The 15,423-nt window shown below is 37.5% G+C and overlaps 1 long non-coding RNA gene across 1 annotated transcript in view; it reads left to right on the top strand.

Moving 5' to 3' along the window:
* Positions 1 to 13,494, top strand: part of LOC132345181 (uncharacterized) — a 190,896-nt gene extending 177,402 nt beyond the window's left edge. Inside the window, exons 2-3 of the long non-coding RNA XR_009494374.1 lie at positions 3,550 to 3,667; positions 13,353 to 13,494. This is a non-coding gene — a long non-coding RNA (uncharacterized lncRNA). The remainder of the gene's footprint in view (positions 1 to 3,549; positions 3,668 to 13,352) is intronic.
* Positions 13,495 to 15,423: the final 1,929 nt, after the last annotated feature.

The raw sequence follows: 15,423 nt of genomic DNA, 5'->3' as shown, positions 1-15,423 counted from the left end.
GGGTTCAGAATTTGGGGAAACTATATGTGAACAGTGTATGTATACATATATGGTTTTATATGTATACATACATACATATAACATATATACGTATGTATATACACACAGTGTGTGATTATTCACTTTTTAGGAAAATATTTCATATGCTAAGTGAAGCCCTCTATGCCGTCCTCATGAGTTTTCCACCTTTGAAGCATAGATTATTTGGGAAAATGGTACAATTTAGAGAATAATGAAATAGACCTTACCAACAATATCTAAAAATGTTTGAACTGTTACTTTGCCATCCCATTTGAAGTATGGGATTTGCCATCTCATTACATTAACAATATCTGTTAAATAAAGTTGTGGAATTTATCACCAGGCTTTCTGGTAAATATCAAAAGCTGATTCCTCTCTTGAAATTATCATATTCTCTCTCTGAAAATGAGAGGTGGGATGTCAGTAGGAGTATTTCGGCTTTCAGTCTGTCTGGTTAGGTGGCTTCATTGTTTACAGTATGATGCTAATGAGGGCATATTCGGGGGTTAGAGACCCTGTGCAGCTTAATTAGCTTCACACTGAGGTAAACCTCCGCTTCAGAGCCCAAGATTGTTCTCTGACTCTCTCCAGCTGTACCACCAATGCATGCAAGTTACAAGGGGGTGAAAGAGCTTATCATTATCAGCAAAAATCCATCACAATTTATGGATAACCTGCCAATTATATATATTATTTGATCTTGAAATTGCTGTTCTCCAGAACATAGGTCCATGAAGAATTTTTTCTGTAGTTAAGTAGACAAAGGTATGTAGTACCTCAAACAAATTAAAAAAGCTTCACTTGAACTATCTGTTAACTTCCAGTGCCTTGGGATTGTTTAGTTGCCAAGTTGTGGCCAACTCTTGTGACCCCCTGGCAGGCTCCCCTGTCCATGGGATTTCCCAGACAAGAATACTGGAGTGGGTTGCCATTTAGCTCTTCAAGGGATTGTCCAGACCTAGGGATCAAACTCGCATCTCCTGCATGCATTTCCTACATTGCTGCTGCTGCTACTAAGTTGCTTCAGTCGTGTCCGACTCTGTGCAACCCCATAGACGGCAGCCCACCAGGCTCCCCCATCCCTGGGATTCTCCAGGCAAGAACACTGGAGTGGGTTGCCATTTCCTTCTCCAATGCATGAAAGTGAAAAGTGAAAGTGAAGTCGCTCAGTCGTGTCTGACTCTTAGAGACCCCATGGACTGCAGCCTACCATGCTCCTCCATCCATGAGATTTTCCAGGCACAAGTACTGGAGTGGGGTGCCATTGCCTTCTCCTTCCTACATTGCAGGCAGATTCTTTACTGCTAAGCCACCAGGGAAGCAATGCCTCAGGATGATCCCAGTAAAAATATCTTCAATAGTCATCAGGGTATATGTAGTCATCAAAGCACATACTTACATGTGCTCTCCTTGGTCTTAGGATTCTTTACCCATGTGATTGCTATCTTTATTTAATGTGAAAATGCTTGAGAGCTCTTTGTTTTTACTTTTATAAGCATGTACTAAGTTTCTTCAGTTGTGTCCAACTCTTTGCGACCCCATGGACTGTAGCCTGCCAGGCCCCTCTCTCCATGGGGTTTTCCAGGCAAGGATACTGGAGTGGGCTGCCATGCCCTACTCCAGGGTATTCTCCTAACCTAGGGATGGAACCCACATTTCTTATGTCTCCTGCACTTGTATGTGGCTTCTTTATCATTAGCATCATGAAAGTTATAAAAAAACTATGAGAATTTTCACATTTTACCCACAACTTTACCAATTGGTAAATTTGCTAAGTATTGGAGGCATTTTGGTGCACTAATAGAGATAAGATTTCTTCACTTCAGGAGGTTAGAGTTAGGGTGGGGAGAAAGGCTAAGCCATCAGCATTAAACAATTAAATCAAAGACATATAAACAGTGACAGGTTGATGACTTAAACAACTGAATCTGGAAGCCTAACATATGGGAGTAGGGTGGGTTGGATTCAGAGAACCCATTTTAGAGTGAGATGAAAGGAAGAAGCTTTCTGAGAAGTTTAGCTGAATTATGACCAATGAACCGAACACAACATGCAGAGAAAAGAGGGAAGGGCATTCCAGGCAGAGGAAAACACACTTGCAAATGTCAGGAAGGGAGACATGTTTGGAACATAAGAGGAAACATGCTTAATGGGAGTAAAGAAGAGGTCAATAAGACTGTCAAATGAAAAAAAATAAATAAATAAACTGAGGTTTCTGGTCAGATGCATGCAGGATTCAGTAAACAATGCAAAGAATCACTCCTGCAGCTATGTGGAAAGCAGACTGCAAGAGAATCAACAACAAAAGCCAGAAGGATGTTATGAAGCTATTTTTTAGCATATTGGGGGCATAGTTTAGGGTTTTGGGAGCCTGTTTTGGATAACCATTTACCAGTGGACAATGGGAAAGTGGAGGGAATTCAGGTGATTCTGAGCTCTGATTGCCCTATTTTGTAGTTGCATCTAGGGAATTGGGGGATATTGGAGAAAAGGTAGATTTAAAAATAGGACAGGAAAGTAGGGATTCAGTTTTGAACCGGTATTTTTCAAATTGGAATCTTCATTGCAGTATGAAGTTGAACTTTTAAAAAAAATTTGACATAACAGAGTGATTGTTTATTGAATAAAATAATTTTTAGGATTACTTAATATATGTGGTAAGGTTTTAACATTTATATCGACTTTTATGACTTTTGAGTAATGATAAGTTGTCTTACATTGAAAATTCTGCTTTTAAAAAAAGCACCATCTCTATGCTACTAGGAAAACTTTCCTTTGAAAATGTGGACTTTTTTAGGTAGCCTAATGAAATGAAAAACTGTTTAAGACAAATAGCTTTGCATAATGATTAACATGGGTACAGGAGAGTGAAAAGCTGACAGATAATACAAGTAGATGCAAAGATGAATTATTCAAATAAGGAAGCAAACTTTATTGAGTGGTTGAATTTCTTGGATTAACCTCGAGCTAAATTTCATATAAACAAATTAAGAAATCAGTATTACTCTCATGTACAGAGTATTTTAACTTCTAATTTTTTGCAGTTTACACTATAATTTTTTCTTTCTTTTTCAAATTCTTTTCCTATTTAGGTATTATAGAATATTGAGCAGAGTTCTCTGCTCACACCGTGTTTATCACAGTTAACTCCAATCGGTGGAGAAAAAATCAATACTAAAATATCAAGACTTGAGATACTAATCATTTTAATTGGTGATGAGTTAAACATGACATATTTAGTTTTTCATAAAATCACATGTAATAATTTTGTTTTCTCTATATTTTTAAAAACAATAATTTAACAGTAGTTATTTTATTTTATTTATTTTTCTGGCATGACATGTATCTCTCTTAAGTCTTTTCAAACTTAAACACCATTCACTAAAAAGTAAAAGTAATTACTAATACAATTTTGTTTTATTACTTTTCTCACCTTTTAATCTAATGGTAACAGGTAAAAAGCACATCTTTAATAATTTTTCACATCTAGACTTTTATATATTTGGAAATCAATGTTTCTTTCTTAAGGCAGCTGATCAGGTTTTGCTGTGCAAGTTGAGCTGTAATATAAGGAGAACATGGGACCGAGTGTTGGAGAAACTTCATTCTTGCACTGGCCTGTGGTTAAAGAACTCTTTGACCTTGGGTAAGTCATGGCACTTCTTTCAGCCTAATTTCCTTGTTTGAAAAAAGGGAGTGCATCTAAGAATACATTAAATTTCAAAATTATACAGATTTATGATACTGTAACTTATGCCTTGTTACACTGGGCCAAACAGATTAGAATACTAGACTTCTTTGTATATGTGCAAAAGAATCATTTGATGACTGGAAAGTGAATCTTTATGTGAAAATGGATGTTGGATGAAGCGGTTTTTACCTTAATATCAAAGAATAATGACATTTTCAATATAATAGTATTTGCAAAGAATCAAAAAATCTGTAACATGAAAGAGATCTCTGATAGTTTGTCTCGAATTTCTAGTTTATTGGTTTATAATGGAATGCATTAAAATAGACTCCTAAGCACCAAAGTTTATAAAGTACTCCTGTCTTGTTAGGTAAGAAACTGACAAAATAGTGAATACCTTATTCTGTGCCTCTTGTCTCTGCCATTATTAGCAGGTGACATTTTAGCATTAAAGGTAAGGCAACCCTCAAATGCACAAGCTTTTGTGCAAGCCAGTTTTCCTCTGTTGAATATTTTGATAGTCTTAGATGAATCAGCTAAGAAAATATGCTAATTTAGCTTCAAGGGTATATAGTCTGACTTGAGAGGCTAGACGAAAAAGTCACAGTTATTTAATTTACATAATTGTTTTAAGTTGATTAGCTTGGCAGCATTGGCGTGTATTTTTTCCAGGGGAAGAGTTTATTCACTCTGTAAATAATTATTTACTAGACACACTCTAAGATATGACTTGACTAGGCTTTTAGAATGAAATGTATAAACCTATGCTCATCCTTCTTTAACACAGCAGATTTATTTTGGCACTCTCTTAAGAAGTCAGGGCTTCTTGCAATCTATGAGAAACAAGGGGGCCGTGACGATCTGTATAACTGGACTTGGCAGCACAGATCAGCTCTTGTCATAGCTCCAAGGGAGGAATGTGCAGTCACTGAGTGCTGCTCCCTAGACTGGTTTTGCCTCCTGGCAAGAGAGTACAGGGCTCTTGTCAGTTATGGAGATAGCTCCAATAGCAGACTCTGAGAAAAGTAGGGCAGAATATACACTGCCTGGCTTCTAACCAGCAGCTCCACACGTATTTAATAATGGCTACACGTCTTGTCTGATTTGGTATAAAAAAAAGCTTGAGGGAGTGGTAGTGGTTTCAGATCTGTTTCGTTTATCCTTTAAAGTACTGTGAGTCTGTAAAGAAAAAAATTTCTACTCTCCTTACCTCTCTGGATTTACTTCTGGTGGTTCACATATGTGACAGGGGAACTTACCCATTTACCTATGAAATAGGCGAAGTCCACCAGCATTTGTTAGATGCTGGTTCTAGAAATCTTGCCACATTAACATGCAATAAAGATGAGGATTGCCACAGTCCTGTAATCTACCTGATAGTTTGCAGGCAGCAACTGACTTTGAAAGTATCTGCTTTCTGTTTTAAGCTAATATCTAGACCCAAGTCAAATTTCTTTCTTGTTCATTATATTTCTGTGTTGAAGGTGGGGTCAAAACTAGGATGTAGAAAACATCTCAAAAATACATAATATTTTTAAAAGTCTCATTCTGGAAACAGTATCCTTTTCATCATTTAAATGGAATTCTTTGGAAGGAGAATACACGTGTGGTCCTCAGACTGACCTGAAGTCTGAACCTACTGATAGTTACTTCCAAAAACACAGCTCAGATTCATCAAGTTTTGAAATAAAAATTGAGCAATTTATGTTTGGATTTGGGCTGTGTGAGTGTTGATTTGCAAGTTATTAGAATCCGGTGAAGGAAAATCTTGGAGAAGGAAATGGCAACCCACTCCAGTGTTCTTGCCTAGAGAATCCCATGGATGGAGAAGCCTGGTAGGCTGCAGTCCATGGGGTTGCACAGAGTCAGACGCGACTGAAGCGACTTAGCAGCAGCAGAATCTGGTGAGTAGAAAGGCCTGCAGCCAGAGTTTTCAAAATAATTGGTGAAGAGTGTGCAAGGAACAGGATATGAAGCCTTCTACCCATGAAAATGGTCAAGATGAGCTTCTCATGCCTGGTGGGATCCTTTCTGAAGGTGGTGTCTAGAACAGTGGCATTTCTTCCAGAAGAGTTTGGAATCTTGAGAAGGGCCTTACTAGTCTGAGAGTATGTCTTCTGCTTGAATATTCACCTTCAGACTGATATAATTCCTTATTCTTTGCCAGGATTGACCCAAGTTTTGTGGGGCCTGAAGTTTATATAATATTGGAAGCCCTTTTTATGAAACATAATGTAAACTTAGATACAAAAATATCTAATTGATATGTAAATTTGGTAAGTACATCTTGTGTTTGTGCTTAGTTGCTCGGTCATGTCTGACTCTTTGTGACCTCATGGACTGTAGCTCGCCAGGCCTCTTTGTCCATGGGGATTCTCCAGGCAAGAATACTGGAGTGGGTTGCCATTTCCTTCTCTGGGGATCTTCCTGACCCTGGAATCGAACCCTCGTCTCCTGCATTGCAGGCGGATTCTTTATCATCTGAGCCAAAAGACAAGCCCAAATACATCTTTGCTGCTGCTAAGTCGCTTCAGTCCAACTCTGTGAGACCCCATAGAAGGCAGCCCACCAGGCTTCCCCATCCCTGGGATTCTCCAGGCAAGGACACTGGAGTGGGTTGCCATTTCCTTCTCCAATGCATGAAAGTGAAAAGTGAAAGTGAAGTCGCTCAGTCGTGTCGGACTCTAGCGACCCCATGGACTGCAGCCTGCCAGGCTCCTCCATCCACGGGACCTTCCAGGCAAAAGTACTGGAGTGGGGTGCCATTGCCTTCTCTGAAATACATCTTAAGAGCAGATAAATACTATAAGCATCATAAATCTCAGAGAAATAACATCTTTACCATGCTTTTTCCCCTATGTCTTTGGCTGCATGCTCTCTGATCACCTCCTTGTGTGGCAATGATTTTTGAGCAGTTTGTATAGAGAATGGTTGATTGATTTAATTATTGATAATATAAAAATTATTTTGGCTTTATAACTCATTATCGATGAAGATATATGCACTTTTTAAGGGTCTTTTTGAGGTAAAATTTGGGAAAACCTTGATTAAGATTCTTTCACATATATAGCATATATTTATAAATTTAGAAGACTTTTCTGCAAATACATTGTTCTGGCTATGTCATTTCAACTTTGTTTCTTTTCTACTAGTTTCTATCTGTATTCCTCAAATCTTGTTTCTCCCTACTTCCCATATATTCCAGCTCCAGGTACAAGAGCATCATTTTGTGATGTGATCCCTTGGCCCTGTTCTTTGGGTCACCTCAATAAGTGAGTCAGTATAGCAAGAGCTTCTAAACACAATTTCTATATCAGAATTGCCAGTACCAATAAACTATACCTGGAGGTGATGGCAATCCATATAGACATATTCCACTAAGTGAAACAAATTCTATCCCCAAGTCAACCATCTCTTAGACTCTTATGTCCATTCCAGTGTCATTATTTGAGGGGAATTGTGCTAAGCAGGAGATCAGAGTTTAAGGCCTCAGAATCGCCCTTCGATCTGGGACAAGCAGTCTGATGGACCATGAAAATATGTATCTTCCCCAAACCTGGGGTGAACTCCAATCGTATCCCCTTTATTCCCTATAACCATGACCTAGATTCCTGGAGCCCTGGAACCTCAAGCCTGCTTCCAGGGCATGGATTTCCCTCAGGTGCATCTTCTTTTTCAGCACTCCAGTTACATAAGTCCTGAGGTCTTGGTTTTTGCTGTTGTTCAGTTGCCCAGTCATGCCTGACTCTTTGCGACCCCGTGGACTGAAGCACAGCAGGCTGTCCTGTCCCTCACCATCTCCCAAAGTTTGCCCAAGTTCATGTCCATTGCATCACTTATGCCATCCAGCTGTCTCATTCTTTGGTGCCCTCTTCTCCTTCTGCCCTCAATCTTTCCCAGCATCAGAAAAATTTCCAATGATTTGGCTGTTCTTATCAGATGACCAAAATACTGGAGTTTCAGCTTCAGCATCAGTCCTTCCAATGAATATTCAGGGTTGATTTCCTTTAAAATTGACTGGTTTGATCTTGGTTGGGGAGGTGATATTTTAGGAATGGAGGTAGGGAGAGTGTAGGTGGAGCACTGCTGTGTGGGTTGGGGTGACATGTAAGCTGAGGACCCTTGCCTTGTTGGATAAAGTCTGGAGCAGAACTGTGGTTGGGCTGCAGGATGGGGCCTCCGTTTGTATTCTTGCCCAGGCCACACCGATTTTACAAGTTAGTCTTATTTGAGAGAAAAGTAACAGTAGTTTGAACAACTTGTGATTAAAACTTCTTATTTTTGCATTTTATACAAAAACATGACCATGTGAATGCATTGCTTACATCTTCCAGGGCCTTAGAAGGGACCTGTGCAAGTTTGGGGTCTTGAAGTTTAAGCTTCATTAGCTTATCAGTAAATTGCCTCTGTTCCTTGACATTAATGAAACTGTATATCAAAACATTGTACCTCCTGGCATCTTTCTGTCAATCACATTAATATCCAATTGGAAAAAACAACACTCAAGGGCCTTATATATTAATTTTGAAAAATTATTAGTACTAATTATTGTTATATTTCACTTACTCCAAGTGCTCTTATCTTATAAAATCAAGCACACGGTGAAAAGTCAAGAAACCAAAATCAGAGAGAAAAAAAGCTTCTAGTTGAAAATAAACATAAATTAATCCAGGGTCTTATGTCTTAATTACTGTACAGTTTCCAGCAATTAACTTAGTGACTGCATATGTCTTTTTGCAAGAATTTAACACTATGATCCATTTCAAGGTGTATAAGGAAGACATGAAAAGAACAATGAAAAGGTTAAAGGATCAGTTGTATATTAGTCTGTGGTCAAAAGATTTTAGGAGTTGCACGCAGGACAAGAAGAAGAGAGTTGGAATAATAGGAGATTACTTAAGGGAGTGGAGTGCCTAGAACTGAGTGGAATGAGGCTCTAGCATTTGGTAATGACATAATCAAGGGCTTTGCTAAAAAAGAGTGAGGAGGTTTTTCTTATGTATAAAGGAGCTCAAGGACTAAGAGTGCTGGGTGTGAAAAGCATCGAGTATGCAATTACAAATATTTCCAGGAATAATAATAGCAGTTATAGTGAAAAGAATTGACAGTAAGCTGAGTACTAAACTCTTCAAGGAATAAGATGGACTGAGATGGGGGCATTGGTTGCTGTTGTTTAGTCACTAAGTCATGTCCAACTCTTTGCAGCCCCATGGATTGCAGCATGCCAAGCTTACTTGTCTTTCCCTATTTCCCAGAGTTTGCTCAAACTTGTGTCCATTGAGTCTGTGATGATATCCAACTGTCTCACCTTCTGTTACCCCCTTTTCTTACTGCCCTCAATCTTATCAAGCATCAGGGACTTTTCCAATGAGCTGGATCTTTACATCAGGCGGCCAAAGTATTGGAGCTTCAGTTTCAGCATCAGTCCTTCCAGTGAATATTCAGGGTTGAATGGTTTGATCTCCTTGCGGTCCAAGGGCGTCTCAAGAGTCTTCTCCAGCACCACAGTTTGAAGGCATCAATTCTTCAGTGCTCAGCCTCCTTTATGGTCTAACTCCACATCCGTAAATGACTACTGGAAAAACCATAGCTTTGACTATATGGACCTTTGTCGACAAAGTGATGTCTCTGCTTTTTAATATGCTGTCTAGGTTTGTCATAGCTTTCTTTTTAAGGAGCAAGTGTCTTTTAACTTCATGGCTGCAATCACCATCCTCAGTGATTTTGGATCCCAAGAAAAGAAAATCTGTCATTACTTTCACTTTTTCTCCTTCTATTTGCTGGGAAGCGATTGGACTAGCTGCCATGATCTTAGTTTTTTTAATGTTGAGTTTTAAGCCAACTTTTTCTACTCTCTTTCACTCTCATCAAGAAGCTCTTTAGATCCTCTTTACTTTCTGCCATTAGAATGGTATCATCTGCATATCTGAGGTTGTTGATATTTCTCCCAGTAATCTTGATTTCAGCTTGTGAATCATCCAGCCTGGCATTCTGGATGATGTACTCTGCATATATGTTGAATAAGCAGGATGACAATATACAGCTTTGATGTACTCCTTTCCCAATTTTGAACTCGTTTGTTGCTCCATGTCCGATTCTAACTATTGCTTCTTGACCTGTATACAGGTTTTTCTGAAGACAGGTAAGGTGGTTGGTCTGGTATTATGATCTCTTTAAGAATTTTCCACAGTTTGTTGTGATCCACAGAGTCAAAGGCTTTAGTGTAGTTAGCAGAAGTAGATGTTTTTCTGGACTTCCCTTGTTTCCTCCATGATCCAATGGATGTTTACAATTTGATTTCTGGTTCCTCTGCCTTTTCTAAATCCTGCTTGTACATCTGGAAGTTCTTAGTTCATGTACTGCTGAAGCATAGTTTGAAGGATTTTGAGTATAACCTTACTAGTATGTGAAATGAGCAAAATTGTACAATTGTTTTAACATTCTTTGGCATTGCTCTTCTTTGGAATTGGAATGAAAACTGACCTTTTCCAGTCCTGTGGCCACTGCTGAGTTTTCCAACACAGGGAGTTGGTAGATGACTTCAGTAGGTAATTAGGATTGCAAATTAAAGACATGAGATTCAAACTTGGGGAAAGAGGAAGAAAGATAATTTTAAAAATATTGGCACTGTCTAGCATAGCTTATTAAATAGTGTTTGATTATCCTGGATGATTAAGAGACACTATCATAATTTTTAACATATTATTTTAGAAGATAGAAGTATTGAATTTGTTTTAGATTGTATTTAATAATTATATTTTTATATATATTTTTACTTTTGGGGGCTTCAAAGTTTAATCAATATCAGCTAAATTATAATATACTGATATGTTGAAAAATTAACCTACATTTATCTTTAAATTTGTTTTACATTGGAAACTAGTCAATTAATAGATAGAAAAATTAATTAATAAAATTAAATCACTATTTGTGATAAAACTCTTGTCAAAATAGAGTTGAAAAAAATTACTTGTAAAAGATTATCTACCATGAACTTCCAGAAGAATTATACTTAATAATTTAATGATAAAACTTTAGAAACAATTTTTCAGAGTTAAGAAGCAATTTTGAATATCTGCTATTATTTTTTATTCAATATTAATTTAAAGTTCCAGTTAGCACAGTAAGAGCAATAAAAGAAATAAAATGTGCAAGAATTGGAAAGGAAGAAACAAAAATTCTATTTGAAGATAACAAAATCCCCTACCTTGAAAATTCAAAAGAATTTGCATATAAACTATTAGAACTAGTAAGAGAGAGCAACAGATTCCTGTAAACCAAATTACTATATAGAAGTTTTTGCATCCTATATAACAGCTTTAAACAATTGGGAAATAATATACAGAAAAATTTCTTGAGTCACCAAAACTATAATCCAGAAGGTGAAGGAAATGGCAACCCACTCCAGTACTCTTGCCTGGAGAATCCCAGGGATGGCAGAGCCTGGTGGGCTGCTGTCTATGGGGTTGCACAGAGTCGGACACGACTGAAGTGATGCAGCAGCAGCAGCAGCAGCAGTGCAACAACAACTTTGGGAGCAGCACTTCTGAATTATAGATACCAAGCAAAAGGCAAAAGATAAGTCAGAGGTTTGGAGATGTTATTTGAAATATATGTCCTTTACAAATTATTAGAAACCTCAAAATACAAAGAGGTTTGGCAATTTTTATGAAAAAGAACTCAATGGAAAAAAATTGGAAATTCACAGAGATGAAACCCAAGTAGTCAATAAACATGTAAAAATAGACAATGTCAATGGTAGCCAAGAGACTACAAAATTAAACCCTGTGTTAAGCAAAATAATGACCCCTGAAGATGTCCCTGGAAACTGAATATGTTAGTTTACAATACGAAGAGGAGTTAAAGTTGCAGAAGGCATTAAGTTTGCTAATCAACTGATTTTGGGATGGGGAGATTATCCTGGATTATTGGGATGGATCCTAGGTAATCACAAGGATCCTTATAGGTGGAAGATAATGGCAGGAGAATCAGAGAGAAATCTGAAGGGGGAGGAAGGAACCACAAGCCAAGGAATGAAGCAGCCCATAGAAGCTAGATAAAGCAAAGGAACAGATTCTCCTGTGGAACCCCTTGAAGGAAAACAGCCCTGCTGATCTCTTGATTTGAGACCCAGTTTGGACATTTCACCTCCTGGACTGGAAGATAATAAACTTATGTTATTATTAAGTCATTACATTTATGGTAATGTGTTATAGCAGTAATAGAAAATGAATAAAAGTGCTGGTGAAATGCACTGCATTCCACCAAGATGACAAACATTTGAAACTCTGACAATATCATATGCTATGAATGTGGAAAATGGGAGGTGTCATACAATGCTGGTGATAGGTGATAAATTAGTATTATCTTTTGAGCTGGAGCAATTTTACAATGTCTAATATATTTACACTCTTAGGATCAGCAATTTTATTTCTAGGTCTAGTTAAGAGAAATTGTGACACATATGGACAAAAAAATACAAAAAAAAAAAAAAAGAATTGTTTAAGAAAATTGCTGCCTTAAGAGAATTTGTCTTATTTTCAGTATACAATGAAAATTTACAATCAGTGTATATTTCCATCAATCAGATAATGGATAAATAATGTGAATTTAATTGATGAAATAATATATAGCAGGTGAATGGACTAGAGCTATTTATATTAGCATGTCTAACTCGCAAAAATGTATAGTTTAATAAAACAAAAGCAAGTTTCAGAAGGTGTTTATGTATGTATTACAATATCTTTATGTAAATTTTAAAAACAAAATAATTTCTACTGTTTTTGGTACATAATTGTGTAAAGCACAGCTATCAAAAACATTAAGAGAAATCTAAATGCTAAAATTATAATTTTCATGGCATCTAATAGAGTGTGGGAATTACAGGATTTCAAGTCTGCAATGAGTATATGAATATTTCTTATCTGTTCTCTATCTCTTTTAATATGACTAAAATATTCTGTAATTTAAAAAGCATATGCCTAATTATTTAAATTATTGCTTGTGGTCAATACTGTCTATCATAGATCATATATATACATATATGTATAATTTTAGTTTATGGAAAACTAACAGGCCATACATGAGATGGCCGTCTTAGCTATGATTAACAAAATTCATAATAATTGCCATGAATGAATTCAGAAATACTTCTGACTATAACTTGTGGGTTGAAAAAAGAGACAATCCTTACTTAAGTAGCAATCATTTACTTTCTACTGAACTTCAGATGATACAGACTGTAAATAAATAAATTCAAATGAATATGAGGTATTTTATTATTGGTAGAGTACAGTTTTTACCCTACCTTGTGGGTATATGAATTGCTATATTTGAATTTTTTAAGAAATCAAATGACATCTGCCCAAGACCCACTCAGTAGGTTGGAAAGAAATTCAATTTCTGTCTTATTTTTAACAACTATTCTTGCAAGGGTCATTTCTGAACACTTGAGATGGACCCCCTGTTTTCCTCCCACATTAATTACTTCTAGGTGCTCATTGTCCAAGCCCAATTGTCTGGCTTTCCTGCTTCCAAACCAAGTAAGGGCATGAAGGTCTTGGTCCAGGCTGGCAGCTGAGGACCTGGTGTCTGGCTTCCTAGGTTTAACATGCATGATTTTCTTCTTTGCATCTTACAGATTGCCAGAGACATGTCAAAGGAACAAGACAGTGCTTTCTGCCATCGAAATGACCCATCAAAATATTTCTCCTCACTCCTGAAGAATAATGCTTTTCTCTGGGCCTTTTGCTTTCACCTCAACCTGCTCCCCAACCCCTCCACTCCAGTTCAGTAAATCTCTAAAAATAGATATCCAACTGGACTTTTATTTTTGAGGCTATGGAATGGTGACATCAGTCAAGTTCAGGGTTTTGTTTTTTTTAACAACATGGAGAACAAACAATGCATAATTTATTTGGCAAGATGTCTGGTCTAGTCCTTAAAGAAAAGTATGGTGAATTGTACTTTTCAGGAGTTTAATCTTTCTGAATTTTGCCTATTCCAGGGAGATTTGTCTAAGCAATTTTAACATACTTTGTGCTCCTATATGTGTCAAACCTAGTGACAGAGAGCTTTACTGGTCCCACTGAGAGCACCCTCAAACACAACTGAGCTATGAAAAGTTAGCAGTCTTGCTTTGGATCCATCTCAAAGACAAGAAGGACTGAGCCCACTAATCCTGCCGGGGGTTGTTTTGTTTCCACTGCCCAAAGACTTCTGGAGAGTGCAGGCTCCCTTGAACTATGAGGATGATCTAAATGATGTTGGACTAGTCAAACAGCTCACACTGTTGAATCTTCTCTAGTTCCCTGGAATCTCTAACGTGCCTGTGTCTTTCTGATTGAAGTGGGACTGAATAAACCAATGTGCCTGACTCAGTGGCAGCTTTACAACATCTTCTGGGTGCTTGGGCTGAAATCTCAGGCTTCATCTTGAATTGTGAAAACAGTCAAAGAACATTCCTTTCCTTATATGGTTATATATCCTCAGTATTTGAATTTTCATAACTATCATTTTGATAAGAAAAATGCACTAGGACACCAAAAGCAAATTAATAAGTGCCTTAAGATTCGACTAGTGGCCATTTCAGATAATAGTGACATTCATGTCATTTGAAGAAATCACAGACATAGAACGATGGCAGATGTTTTCCACTCCCACTACTGACAGATCAGGATTCAGAAGCCAGCTGCACTGGGAGGGATTTAGGTCAGTGTGAGAAATCAGTGTGCATTTAAAAATTCTTTTTGTATGTTTAAAATACATTGTAATGTGTTAAGAAACAGCCCGTCCTTTTGAAATTCTGCTAGAGAGCTTCTGTGGAGAGTTGCAGCTGTTTGGGTGCATTCAATGGAGATGATGCAGCTGGGAGGAAGGCCATTAGAAGGGGAAGAAGAGTCCAGAGAAGGCTGGGTATATGGCAAAGGAGAAAGTTTTAGAACCAAGGTTTATATTCTAGAACAATAGTCTCTGAAATGGGCTGCCTTTCCCAAGGATTGGACAGGAGTTTCAATGGGTATTCAGGAAGAAGAGATTAGAACTACTACTTAGTGTTTGTTTCGTAATTTGTGTTTCAATTACTATATATTTTCTTTTATTTGCCACTTTATTTTTTAATGGAAGGATAATTCCTTCACAGAATTTTGTTGTTTTCAAGAATCAGCCATAGGTACACCCATGTCCCTTCCCTCCTATCTCCTGCCCCATCTCACCCCTCTAGTTGTCACAGAGGCCCTGTTTGAGTTCCTTGAGTCATACAGCAAATTCCCTTTGGCTATCTATTTTACATATGGCATTGTAAATTTCCATGTTACTCTCTATGTCTCACCTTCTCCCTCCACCCCTCCCCCAGGTCTATAAGTCTGTTCTCTATGTCTGTTTCTCCATTGCTGCCCTGCAAATAAATTCATCAGTACCATCTTTCTATACTCCATATATATGCATCAGAATATGATATTTATATTTCTTTTTCTGACTTACTTTGCTCTGTATAATAGGCTCTAGGTTTGTTCACCTCCTTAGAACTGACTCAAATGTGTTCCTTTTTATGGCTGAGTAATATTCCATTGTATATATGTACCACAGCTTCTTTATCCATTCATCTGTCGATGGACATCTAGGTTGCTTCCATGTTCTAGTTATTGTAAATAGTGCTGCAATTGGGGATACATGTGTCTTCTTCAATTTTGGTTTCCTCAGTGTATATGCCT

This window comes from Bos taurus, chromosome 4 (genome assembly GCF_002263795.3).
Source record: "Bos taurus isolate L1 Dominette 01449 registration number 42190680 breed Hereford chromosome 4, ARS-UCD2.0, whole genome shotgun sequence".
NCBI classification, from domain to species: domain Eukaryota; kingdom Metazoa; phylum Chordata; class Mammalia; order Artiodactyla; family Bovidae; genus Bos; species Bos taurus.
This window is presented reverse-complemented; position numbering and strand designations above follow the sequence as displayed.